We start from the raw sequence: 14,418 nt of genomic DNA, 5'->3' as shown, positions 1-14,418 counted from the left end.
AGCGTGACTTAACTCTCTCCCGTCCAGTAATTTTTAACTTATCATTAGCCATAGTGCAAGGCATTGGGCAAAAGGCACCATTAAAGAAGAAAAAAAAAGACCAATTGTCCTGATTTATTGTGGCATATGCTGCCACTCACTGACATGGATGATTGTGTGATTCCTGTGATACACTGCTTAAAAATGTCAAACTGATGCAATTAATGGCAAAGGAACTGTCAGAATATTTTGCAATCAAAAGAGACTGGACATATATAAAGGCACACTTGATAATCTTGACAGAGCAGAAGCAGAAATAACCACCTTTAACATTATGCCCTGGCTCACCTGCTCCCTATTCTCTGTCTCCTTATATCTCAGAAGAAAAGGGGGGAAAAATCCTTTTTTTGATTCTCCTGTTCCAATCATCCCACACCACTGTCCCCAGTGCCTTCTCTCCCCTGTTGTATCCACATAAAGAATATGTAATTACAGTGGATTCTGGGCTTTGACAGATGACTGTGTGTGAAGCCACAATGTGGGCCAGGAAGAGTCACTCTTCCCAGGGCCATTATCAGATGAGCAACCCTCTCTTCTTCTGACTGGGCATCACTCAGGTCCTTCTCTGCTTGTTCCAGCGTGCACTTTTTGGCCTCTACTTCTGTTTCGTCTTTGCCTCTGTTCTTCTAGACGTGCCCGGTTACATAGTATAGTCGAGGTGGGCACAAGGTACACAGTCAGAGGAGAGAAGGTGAGAATTGTGTGGAGAGAAGCGACGGATAATCGAGTAAATCAGGATACCCTTAAGGTTTTGGAGAAGACCTTATACCTAAAATAAAACACAGGTGGTCCAGTTTGGAGTTTTTCTGCTGCTGATGTTTAAATGAAATGCTTGCAGGGCTATAATAATAGGATAGTATGTTGTTTTTGCGTTTGTGCAGAGTTCCCACACAGTGACTTTCCACAGTGCGCAAACAAACTTCCGAAAGAATTTCTTACCATCTGAAGTTGCCATTATAAACATTTTGTTTTTCTCAAAAAAAAAAACAGAAGGCGCTGCTGAAAACAAGGTGGAGTTTTCAAATCAAGGCCTATATTTTGTTTTTATTCTAGAGACATCTGATACACACTATAATATCCGCCCAATGTAAAGTTGCTACGCTTTGATATCAGGTTTGATGCCAATAACAAAAAAATGACAATACCCAGTTGGAGATCCATGATGTGAGCTGAAATGAGTCTGTGTATATCAATGTTGGTAGTTTTTGGAATCAGAAAACAAGTGTTTGACAGGACCAGAATAATTAGCAATGTTCCAATGTTAGTTTAAGCCCTATTAGCACGGGATTAGTTTTACCTCGGGACCACATACGATTTGTAATAATTGCAGAGAATGTCTGTGATGTTAATCCGGTGCGAATCGGCCATGTCAGTAATATGTAAAGTAAAAATTACCAGAAATTACCTACTGTATTTTGTTGAACTCCGAGGTCGTGTCGGAGTCCGATCGGATGCGTGATTACGCGTTGTTTTGTTTCCGATGACCCAACCTAATCCTAATCCTAACCCTAAACTAATCCAATAAACTAATAAAACGTGTCCGTTCACTTTGAAAACAAAAATAAACAAAACTTAATTATTATAATTGTTTTTTTTAGCAAATTCATTTTTTGGTAATGAGCATATATTCTCATAATCAATCTCAATATGAGGTAAACATAGACCGCGACACCGGGACGCATGTTTATTTACTTTTGGCAAAGAATGGAGGCTGCATTGGAGTGTTTAGAAAAACTTTTGGGTCCCGGGCCAGGAAACCCTTATATTAAGATGTTATTAAGGTAATCTGATGCTTTGCATATAGGTCTTTGAATTCAGACTCCACCAGTTTAATTTTCTAAGTATAATGTGCAAATATCAAAGCAGAGGCCAATAATTAGCTTTTAGTTATTTAAATTGTGGCCAAATGTTGCCCAGCTTTTTTCACAGGTGAAGAATTATCTCAGTTTGCCACTGCTGCAAAGAGAAGCTATTGAATTACTCTTAATTCACAATAATGTGTGTGTGTGTGTGTGTGTGTGTTTCTTGACAGCCAGCAGTGTTAAATTAGCTGACTAAAAATGTCCGTCATAGTTTTCGTCAATGACGTTTTTAAGTGATAACGAGACTCTGACTAATTAAATAAATACACGTGAATGAAAACAAAACAAATATATTAGAAATTTTTGTCATCTCATAAAAATGAAACTCTAATTTCAACACATGATCACATCAAATCTGTACAATCTCATATCAGGTTCATCAATGGAAATTGAATCTATATATTAGTCCAGCATATCTGTACCAGATTTAATCAGTTAAATGATTAAAACTAGACTATAACTAAAATAGTTTTGGTGACACAATTTTGACTAAACTAGCACCGCAAACGGTGGACATTTTTAAGAAACTTATTTTAACAGTTATTGCCTCTTTTAGTCCCGTCTTTTAATATATGTTGTGTTTTATTTATTTATTTATTTATTTATTTATTTATTTTTTATAATTCTGGAGCACTTTGAGTTTTGGCATCAAATGTAAAGTGCATTAAAAAGAAAATGTATTTTTATTATTGTTATTATTAATAAACTCAGTAGCATTTTAGTCAAATGACAATGGCTAAGCTTTTACAGTATAAGTCCCTGTTTCCAATAATCATTTTACTATAAAAAAATTATGTACATAATAATATGTGCAGAATACTTAATTTTCCTCATCAGAAATAAATTCAATAACTTCATCTTGGTGGTGGACAGAGGCAGTGAAGGACAGCTCATGCAATACATGTGTGTATATATATATTTTATGTTATTGTAATAAAACAAAGCAAAAATAGTATGCAAAAAAGTTTAAAGTGTTAACATGAACATTTCCCCATCTCATCATTTTTTATTTCAGCTTTGAATGAAAGAATATACTTGTTACTATTCAATGGATAATGCAAAAAGACTTAGACTCATATCTGAGACCTTTTGTCACTTTCCTCGCTGTGGTTGTCATGCTGAAAAGTTCAAGTACCGTCACCTCGAGGCATGACAGAAGACGATGAACAAGGTTTGACTTTTTCAAAATGACAGCCTCTTGTCAAAGAGAGGCCCTCCGAGCAGAAGCGCACAGGTGGGAAGAGAATATGTGTGACTGTTGGGGTGTGTTGAGTGTGCGCAAGTGACTCACGGACAAGCCATTGTGTAGCGTTAGGGCCCGCCGGCGTTGGCTTTCTGAATCTTTACATAGTTTTCCTAAAATACAAAAAGGGAAGTATTTGGTTCAGCGCTGTAGAGGGCAGACAAAATGGGACTCGGGAAGTTATTCGTGTAAAAAAGACATTAATAAAAGAAAAAAATTTAAATTCAGGCCATTGTTAATTTAGTTGAAAAAATGTTTTCGTCGACTACATTTTTTTTGAAGTAACAAATACTTGACTAACACTAATTAATTAATAATCTATAACTTATCACAAACCCAGTGCAATAACTAACACTAATCCTTGTCAGCACTTTATCACTGTTTTAAATGTGGTTTTATACATTTTTACTGTATTTTTATGTTTTTATTTTTAAAGCCTAAAGTCGAGCCATGTGTGAAAAATGCCATGTATGAAGGACAACATTAAAAAACACATATGAATGAAAACTACATCTAAATATATTGATATTTTTGTCGACTAATAAAAACAAAACTGTAATGTTCACGTGACAAAATCCAATCGAGAACTAAGTTTCTTTTTTTGTATCCAATCAAAACTACTTTTGTTTTCTAATACTTCATTACATTAATTAACAAGCAAACTATCAATTTCACTGACAACTGTCATCAAAAGTACATTGCATTTTTTTGTATATATATAACACAAAAACAGATAAAAAACTACTTTTGTTGCGTGGAAGGCGGGACCTTAATGCAATCCCATATCAGGTTGATAAATGGTATTTGAATCTTTAAAAAAAAAAAAATGCATAAACTTTTATGCTTTATATTTTAGTCAACTATATCTGTATGTCATTGAGTTGACTAAAACTAGACTGTAACTGCAATCGTCCAGATGTCTACATTTTCACAAAGTTGCATTTTTTGTCAAAGTTAACACTGTTACCGGAGCATTGTGAGTTCCTTCTAAAAGTGCATTTGACCATGTATAAAGGAATGTGTGATGGTATTAGCTGTAATACTCATAAACACACCACACGTCTCCACACGAGCACAGCGGGCCGTAATCGCAGCGACATGTCAGCGGCGCAGCATGCTCCGATCGCGCACACACAACAGCAGCTGCTGCTGACCTGCTGTGGGTGTGTGTGGGTGTGTGTGTGTCTCCCTGGGTGTGTTTGTGCATGTATTGTTGTTGTGCAGCTGTCCTCAACCAAACGGTGCCACCCTGCAATCTCCTTTTACCACTGGAAGGATTAGACGCCACACATGCCGTGGAGCACGTCACAGCCAATCATGTATTCATAAGAAATTTGTTATGCACGCCTTCCTTGCAGTGGGAGAGAATTCCATCTGCATATCAATGCTTTTGCACAACTCTGCCAAGTAACCATTTAAGGCGTCTACATTGACTAATTTAAAATAAGCTGCACACTGTTGGGCTTCATATATCTGCTTCCAATTGCACAACCTGTATCTCAGTGATTTAGGGTTAATGTTTGAAAGTTCTGTATTTTAGTAGAATAATTAACTTGCTGTGAGAGGAGATTAAAGTGAGATACACACAAAGATAATCAGGTTGTTTTTTAACTGATTTTACCCCTTTCTGACCAAGGATTATTTTATGTTCTATAAGATTATCCTGTGGTCTGAGGTGTGATAAGAGTGAATTTGTCTTGATAAATGGCTCTGAAACCGGTCAGGGGCCAAATTTACAATTTGATTGTAAATATTAAATTCAATATCTACAACTAGGGATGTAACGATTAATCGTAAGGCAGTTAAAAATCGATTCATAGGTATCACGGTTGATATCGATTTTCTGAAAATTGAATCGCAGTAAGTGTAGGCGGCGGGCGGAGTAGTTTCTTTCTGGCTGCCTTCTAAATCAATCAATAAATAAATAAATAAATAAATGATTCATTACCCCTTCAGCACCGAAAGAATATCTGTAATATTACTTGAATAGCTGTAAATGTCACGCTTTTATATTAGCTCTGTCTGCTAGCATAGCTTCTCTTCTTCACTGCAAGATATCTGCATGCCAACTGACCACTGGGTTAGCAGCCCCCACTGCTGCTAACCCAGTGGTTACGTAAATCAGTGCAATCGTTTTTTTTTTTTTTAAAGTCCAATTGTTAAGGCACACAATATATTTTCAGTTGCACTTTTAAAAGAAAAAGAACTATTATGCAGTTTTGCATTGTTTATTATAGAACCAGAATTTAAATTAATAGGCTTCATTTTCATTTGTATTATTCCTTTATTTATTTCATTCAAGATTTATTTTTAGTTAAATTGAATCGTTTTGAATAGTTTATCAAGGAATTCTTTTGACAATGAAAAATAAAAGGAAAATAGTACAGCACTTTGTAGTTTTTTTCCCAAAAAAAAAAATTTGTCTACAGTCTCATTTTGTAAAATAAATTGTGAGAGAATCGTATCGTGAACCCAGTATCGTGAATCAAATCGTATCGGGAGTTGAGTGAATCGTTACATCCCTATCTGCAACCCAAACTCCTTGCGTATGAGGAAAGTCAACTACTCCAGATTCATGACCACGTGAATGTTGCCAATCAAGAAGCGAGTTGAGCTGACTTAAGCCTGATGTATGCTACTGGTTGGCCAACTGTACTTCCGCGTCGAAGGAGTAAGCGGGTAAGCGTCTTAAAATGCTTCACGTGTGGTGCAGCCATTAAAAGAAATAATAAAATTCTTGGTTCTCTCTTTGACTCAATCCGCGAACTCTCGTATCGCTCCGCAATTAGTTGAAACATTGCGGACGTGACCGGAGAAGGCAGTGACCGGGGTGAGGTTTGGTGTGGACCAATCACAGCCCTTACGTTTGGCGTCGCTTTGATCAGGATTTCTGGGTGGCGCATGTCGGGTTACGGCGTGGGGGTCTACGTCCAGGTAGAGAGCTACGTGCGGCAACAGCGTCGACTTGACGCAGTAGCATATTTAAGGTTTGAGAAACACAATGTTGCCTTCAAGTCAACTCAGATCTCTGCATTTCTGATTTGAAATACCGATCTCCGAGTTCAGTGTTAGTACGTCAAAAAATCTCAAACATGGCTGACCACTGTAGTATTAGATTTTCCCACCGATGTTACCCAGTAGGAGCTCCAACTTGAGGTGGCGTTCCAAGTCACATTTTCACCCTGGGTTCCAAGTTGGTTGTATTTTTTATTTATTGAGGAGTCCTGAAGAGTCTGAATTGACTATAGTTTTGTGGGCCAGTGGACTTAAACGTCGTCTTCAGTAATTCCTACCCATTCTCGTCCATATCCATAACAATATGATGGACCCCATGTTTTACCATCCCCCCAATGTCACACACTAATACATCTGAGTCAGGTGTTTACCATCCCCTTCCCTTCGGCCTGAGGGTGTCCCATCCCTGTTTATGTCTAGATTAGGAATTGCCATGATGCTAATGAAGGCAGTGCCAAAAGGGAAGCCTTGTTGCAAATTTGCCAATAGGCTAATTGAAGCCAATCGGCAAGCACCACAATCCTAATAGGGTTGTATACTCTGCGATTCCCACCAGTTCCGTATGCATTTCCTCATTTCTTGGTTGTAATTTACAATTTCATCCAGCAGCGTTGCTGGCCAAATAACGATGACTGCAGGGTCACAGGTCAGGAGGAGGTAGGGGAAGCACAGGGGTTCGGATGAAGGTCTATGAGCCACGGCAAACAATGACAACGGTTCTCTGCCTCAGGTAAGTTTTCTAGTGACTGAGTATGAAATCAGAGGAAACCAGCAGAAAGTGCCATTATTCACATAGAATAACTGATAAAGACAAAAAAACGGAGGAGCCTTGAAGATGGAAATATTTCCTGAGAGATAATCCTTGTGTTCAGGGGAGAGTTTTTTATCTTCTCTTTCACCAGCAGCAAGGCTTACATTTCTTCTCCTTTGCCTACAGCAATCTTGTGTAGAAACCTACTGGATGTGAAGAAATCTTAGACACTAATTTCAGTCATGGGACATGAACAAAAAATGGATACATTTAATTCATCCTTGGATATTACGTACGAGGAGGGACAGCTATCTTTTTTTTTTCTTTTTTTTTTTTTTTTTTAATAGTGATGAACTACTTCTTGGCTTTGATTCTTTTGTCAAGGACTCCTGTATTTATAACTACTCAACACGTTTTCACACAACTTCATTGAAATGACTGATCTTAAACAGTAAATTTCTTACCACCTTTTAGGGATGTTATCCATTGGAAAGCAGTACACCACCCCCCAGGAGCCTCCCACCCTTCATCCTACCCCTGTCCCCAGAGCCTGGCTCTTTATAGTTGAAGCAGTGCTAATGGGAATGAGGTCATGGGGATTTTGGCAGCCATTGTGACGAATGCGGAGAAAGACACAAGCCAGGAAACATAACACCCTTTTGCCCTACAACACACACAAGCTGTCAAAACCTACTTGTGAGGGTTGGGCAAGTGGCAGCAGCTGACTAGGATATAAGGGCAACAGCTTGGCCATTATCAGCCATGGTTGGGGCGGGTTCCAGTAAATGGAATTACAAGAGTAGAGACAAAAATATAAAAAGCAAAGTTGATCCTTTAATGTGGCAATAAAACTAAAAGCCTAAGTAAGAGGAAAGACCAGGCATGAAAAAAAAAAAAAAACAGAAAAACTTTAGTAGCCTTGATACATTATTAAATGACTTCACACAGATTTGGGTTTCTTTAGCTGACCATTGACGGACAGCGTCATTATGGCCGGAGAACATGAGAAGAAGGAATGGACTGCGATTTAACAAGGGTAAATGAGTTTAATAAGGCCGTAACTCTACAGAGAAGAATGTTCTCTTTCCATGGGCCACTGGAATGGGACTAACAGCAGCAGGCATGGCAATATACGCACACGTTGACACATGGGTTCTGAAAACTGATACGGAGTCAAATTTCATCATCTGTGATGCAGTTTTCATCAAGTGTGTACCAAGGAAAGAGCTCTCTCCTCAGAAATAAGGTCACATCCAGCAGTGACCAAACGCCCTGCACATGGTGTCACGAAGCATCTGCTTTGAAGACGTAGCAGGGGGAAAGATGTGCTTCAAAACTCCACGGCTTACTTGGGATTCAGTGCTTTGGTTGGGTGCATCACTCTGTAGATTATATCAACTTCTCTGTTAGAAAGCAGCTCAGAGCAGTGCAATTGCATAAACTTTGCTCTTAAAAAAAAAGGTAGCCTTAATTTTCCTCCTACTTTAATCCTGTTTAGCGGTTTAAGGCTTGGTATGACTAACCAATATATCGCCATCAAAGACAAAAGATGAAAGGCTAAACCATGGAAAGATTGCTAAATTATCATAAGTTTCACAGCAAGGACAGACCGTTAAGCTGCGTTCACTCCAAATGAGTCTTCTGCGGCACCGGATGCGTCATACCCACATCTGAAGCGAAGCCCCGCCCACCAGCGACACATCCAGCTCAGTGAGTTTCACTGCCTGCTGAAGCGAAGAGCTGTGCTCTTTTTTCTCCTCTCATTAACATAAACCACCAGTGAAAAAAGCCAGTGTGATTAGCGGCTAATGCTTTCCTAGCTCAGTGCCGACTTTCAAAGATGAAAACTACAGAGAACTTTTATCTGCTACTACCACCTCCTCGCTGATTCTCCTCCACGCCAAATCCTTCCTAGTCCGGCCCCGGTTATAATGGCCGTGTCACACAGCTCCAGGTGGTCACACAGCTTCTACTCCATGGTTGAATGGGTGAACAGAACGGTATCCGTGTTGACAGACTGACGTCATCGTCAACAAAGACTCTGATTGGCTTTCGTCATGGGAAACGGTCGCAAGAGTTCAATATTTTCAACTCTCGCGAATGTGCGGATTTGCATCTGGGACGCGTCTATCCATTGACTTTGTAGGTAATCTGGACGTACGGACACGTTTACTCCTACGACCCAACTCACTTCAACTACTACAACAAAAATCTATGATAGAAACCTTGAGAATCTAAGATTCAGCAATATTAACATCTATTCCAGTTCAAAGTTCTTACTTTAAACACACAAGCAAGGTTGTAACATGACTAAAGGGTGTGACTTGTAACACAATCCCTGACTCATGAAAAATTAAAGGAGATCACATGTCAACACATGCTGTGGATTGTCCCCCAGAGAACAACCTACCCACGGTTCATTAGTTGCAACATAAATGATTGTAAAAGGGTAGTTAACTGTATATCTTACCAGGAACAAACTACACTTTTTTTTTGTCAAAATCCTTATAATTGCATGTCTTGACTTTGAACTCAAACACAACAAAATGAAACTTACTGTTAATGGAAATGTGAGATAACTGGGGACCAAACTCTTCTGTTCAGAAAACATTTTAATCATGTCTCATTTGTGAGTTTAACACAAACACATTACACAAATTTCGTTACAAGATGCTGAGTAAGCACTGGTACACATGGGAATCAAGAAGTGTTACAAGTACTTATTATGATTTAGACAAATGAACCAAACCTGATCAAGAACCACATTTCATTTTTAAATAGGTGTAGGTTGTGCCATTGTTAGATCCCGTAAGAAATTAATCAAAAGCCTAAAATATTGGTCAGTAGATTGCTTTCTCGTGTTCTTTCTACTACTTTCTCAAATATTAAATTCACTTTAGCTGATTGTCCATCCAAGTTCATATTTTAGTTTTGAGCTTATATTTAACTTGGTATTGACTATGTGTGTTACTTTGTGTTGCTTTCATTTTGTTCATCTGCACTACTATTGTTATTAGATAGGGCTGGGCAAAAAATCGATTTAATCGATTAATCGAATTTGTAGATAAAACAATTTTTATTTTGCAAATTCGAGTTTAAAAAAAAAAAATATATATTGTTCCGTCCTTGTCTGTTACCTTAGCACGACGTGAGCCAGCCCACTCTTTGTTTACATGTGTTGACCCTTTTAGTAGGCTATATATGTGCCACACGCATGTTGCATTTTTTATTTGCACGATGCTGAGAGATGCTAAAGGAATAGTTTATTATTTTTTTAATTGTAACGTAATATGTCATAAAATATGTATTTATCTGATTAGTTAATCAGAAAATTTAACCTACTTTCAAGTTGCTGTTGCACTTTAGCTTAAACCTGGGTTAAAGTTTGAAATCGTTGAATGACAGAGCCTTTTTATTTTGGGATTGTTCTATACATTTTAACCCTTGAGGACAATCACAGCAATAAAGTGGCACTTTTGACAATACATCTGATGTATGCAGTAATTTTTTAGTGCATTAAAAAAAAAAAAAAAATCTAAAATCTAATAGAAACTCAAATTTTTGTTAAAAAGTTGGAGATTAGAGTTTAAAAACTCTAAAAGTGGGCTTAACGCTCGGAGCTCGAGAACCTTGAGAAGCACGCTGCCATCTTCTGTGTTTGGTCTACCAATCTGTCCAGGGTGTTGTCCTCTAACCCTGGTCAGGTAAAGGGATTTTAATCAATTCATAAATAAAAGAATAGATGAATTTCTGTAATGCTCTCCCAGTGTGGACATTTTAAGAGAACTCTCGTGTGCAATGTGGCTCTTCAAGGCCTAATAATGAACGCAATCACTGTCAGGGATGTTTGATTAAGCTGCTGGCCTGGCAGCAAAGGGGCTCAGGTGTACTCACTGTAATTAACACGGTGTAATTAATTAACAAAAGAGCTGGATGAAGAAGAAGATGTCCCAAAGGTTAAAAAAAAAAAAAAACACTCCTTCACAGACAGACTGAAAAGCAGTGCCCACAGGCTCGTCAGAGGTGAAGTCTTAATGTCTGCGTGTTCCCCCTGTGAAAACTTAACTAATGCTACTTTGCATTCAGTATTTTATCTGCAGTTCATTTTTGACTGAGCAAAGCCATGGTAGAGTATATTCATTCAATCCCTGACAACAGCGTGTCTTTGATGCAACTGGTTGCAAACATTCTCCAAATTAGGTGACATCAGGACACTTGTAAAGAATCATGTCTCATTTCAGTCACGTCAAGCGTGAAATTATCTCGCCCCATCGGCAAGTTTGATCCAAAAAATGAGCTTTTCGAGGCACAATTCCAGTCTTCTATTGTCAGGGTTTGCTTTCTTTATTTTCAAAACCTCAGACCACAGGAAGAGCAGCTGGATGTCATTATCATCATGCCCGACTGTGGCCCTGCTTATCTTTAGGTCTGGATTATAATGCCTCCATCGGAAAATAATTCATGGGCAAAGGTTTAGAGGCTTCTCTTCATTAAATGTGTTCATTACTTCCAATCCCAATGGATTTGCAGGCAAACGAGAATGAAGTGGGTTCTATGCATTGCTGGCTAATGGAAGAACTGATTCCTCACATTCCGGTGTGTTGAGGCACTTACGCTGATGTCTGGACATCAGGCTGGAATGGAATTAGACATATAATGAAGCAATAGATTTAGCAGAAGAGACACTATACAGAGAAATATAACATTGAATTCACTTAGCATTCAAGCCATTAGCCTGTTATGTCCTCATGGTGTTCTGTACTTGTACTCAGACTGGGTGTTCCTTCTCACAGTAATGTTGTACTCTATATTTCCACACACTAGAGGTCGACCGATATGCGATTTTCAAAGGCCGATGCCAATTAAAAAAAATATTTTGGATTTTGGAAGCCCATATTTGAGGCCGTTATACTTTTTTTTTAAAATGCGATTTTCTAATTGCAAAAGCTGCAATTATTTTTATTTATTTCTTTTTTCTTGTCCTGTCTTGTACTGTCCTGTTAAGTTCAGAGAGTGTTTAAGAAGTGCAGTCCACATGTTTACATGTTTCATGAAACGTGAAGTTAGTTAGATATGTTGAAGAGGTAAAGCCACAGATTTGTTTCCTTAATTGTTGTAATGTGTGCTTTAAAATGTATATTTTCTATTTATTTAAAGTTTAAATAAATCTGAAATTGTTTATTATGAAACAGATTGACTTATTGCTTGTGTTCATTGAGAAATACACGACAAGAGGGCCTTGAAAAAATGATCGCATTTTAAATCGCAATCGCAATATTGAGGAAAAAAATCGCAAATAGATTATTTTTCAAAATGATTCAGCCCGACTTCATATTAAAAGAAACCTGAATATAGATCAAGTAGAATAATGTAATTAATGCCCCCGTTTGCCATATTCATCCACTTTTATCTATTGTATAATAGACTTAACATCTATCACATCAGTGTATTAAAATATACAAGTTGGTCTCCACTTGATTAACATGTATTGGTAAATACAGAAGCAACTTTGTTGTAAGGGTGAGATGATATATCGTGCGACTAGATACTGTGGTATTAAAACGTTACAAGATATATTGTTGATGGTATAAGTGGTATTGCGACAATGAGGGGGTTGGGGGTGGTTGTTGAAGCATTCCTTTCCATCTGTCCCGTCAACACATCTTTCCAACTGTACAAGACAAAGTCAATGTTCAGTGGTCTCACTTGTTGCCTGAAAATGTAGACGTGCTAATGTTGTTGACAAGGAACATGTTCATATCGGAAATCTTGGCTGTGTAGACGGTTCTAGTTTGGTTTTTGAAGAATGTCACAATAATGACTGGCATTAATTGTCACTCTGATTTTGGTTCTATGTGCAGAGTGGCACAAATGTCATATTTTTTTGGTTTATTTATCTATATCCACTTGAGTTGAAAAGGTTATACCCTGGATATATGTAAGTATGCCCCAAGATAATTAAATATAAACATGGTTATTTTTGAGTCAGCATTTTTCCCTTTTCGAAAAATATCGTGAGTACAGTATCGTATGTCATATTTTCTCGTGGAGTTTATCGTCCCACCCCATGTTGGTCCTTACTCACATGCATTTTTTAATCTTGTTTTTGTTTCAGACCTAAAGTGTTAACTAGACCTTTATGTATAGATTACAATTCTAAATTACCCCAAACAATGAGGGTATCTTTTGCTTGGGTCACTAATATGTACTCCTATATAATAAAGACATATGTGTTGCATTTCAGATGTGACATATCAGCTGTAACTCTGATGATGATGAAGTAGATAATTTTCAACATCTGGCCTTAAGTCATTAGTTCTCAAAAGTTGCCACGGATTGACTCCAGTTCAAAGTCAATTCAACATCTTCATCAACAATTGCCAATTTGCAGCACTTACTATATTCTCCATTATATATCCAGCTTCCCTGTACATGGCAGTTGTCTTGTGTCAATGTGATTATGATGGATGGATTCCGTTTTGATGCCCTCGTTGGTCTGGATTGGCTGCTGTTCCGTAGCACATTGAAAATATGCTTAAGCTATGACAATTATCAGACTAGATTTATGGTTTCATTCATTAGCTGCTACCTCCCTCAGGGTGATCCAGTGCTGCCAAACCTGCTCAAACCATTGTTTCTTTGTTTTGTGAAAGAAAATGACTTCACCTCAAACCGTGTCATTAACGACACAGATCGTTTTGTTCTTGTTGGTACATTGTGTTAATACAATGCCACCAGCCTGACAAATGTAAAATAGTGAAGTGTTCATAAGACAGCAAGCTGCCAAAGACATCCTGAGAAATGTCCGCTGTCAAAGGGAAGCTTTGCTAGGTGGCAGCGGTCCAATCCTACAGCGCCTGAAGGAACAGTGCATCCTGGGAGTGGGTAGCTGCCAGGTTTGTCCGTCAGCATCAACTCCAAAGCTGTGACTTTCTGGTTGAGTCCTTGACTGTTCTGTGTTTGGGAGTTGTTTTTTCTCATCGGTTCAGGCAGTTGCAGCCTTTGCTTCCTGACTTATTTAGTCGTTTCTGTTCGGCAATAATCTCAGTAAAAAGAAGATTACAAGTTAAAAACCTTTGCAAACGAACGTATGTGGATTTTTACTGTTTTTTCTGATATAAAATACCAGCTATCATATGCCTTTAGTAGGGCTGGGATAAACGATTAATCTAGCGCTAATTTTTTTGATGCATCGATTAATCTAACGATTCAATTTTTTCCAGTTTGATTCGACTCGATTCGATTCTCGATTTTCTCTCCTTTACATATCTAAAATGAAGAAAACAAAACATGAATTCCTTAACATTGCAATATATGTTTATTGCTCTTCAGCTCAAAATTCCAAAGTATACTTCAAGTAAGAATGTAAAAGTACAAAATATTGCATTCAGAGTTTCACCTTAAGAATTGTGCGTGCATGTGTGCGCGCGCTGCTGCCGCTGATTTCACGGCGGGTGTTTCCTCCCTGTCGCGTTGACACGCTGCCATCCGGTCACAGCCGGGATAAA

General features: G+C 38.1%; 1 protein-coding gene and 1 long non-coding RNA gene across 2 annotated transcripts in view; one reads left to right on the top strand and one right to left on the bottom strand.

The window, feature by feature from the left end:
- Positions 1-14,418, top strand: part of sorcs2 (sortilin-related VPS10 domain containing receptor 2) — a 462,702-nt gene that overhangs the window by 30,012 nt on the left and 418,272 nt on the right. The gene's annotated exons all lie outside the window — the stretch shown is intronic.
- The window catches only part of LOC114480740 (uncharacterized), a 57,617-nt gene that overhangs the window by 231 nt on the left and 42,968 nt on the right, over positions 1-14,418 (bottom strand). The gene's annotated exons all lie outside the window — the stretch shown is intronic.

The sequence above is a fragment of the Gouania willdenowi genome, chromosome 18 (assembly GCF_900634775.1).
Source record: "Gouania willdenowi chromosome 18, fGouWil2.1, whole genome shotgun sequence".
Lineage (NCBI taxonomy): Eukaryota > Metazoa > Chordata > Actinopteri > Blenniiformes > Gobiesocidae > Gouania > Gouania willdenowi.
This window is presented reverse-complemented; position numbering and strand designations above follow the sequence as displayed.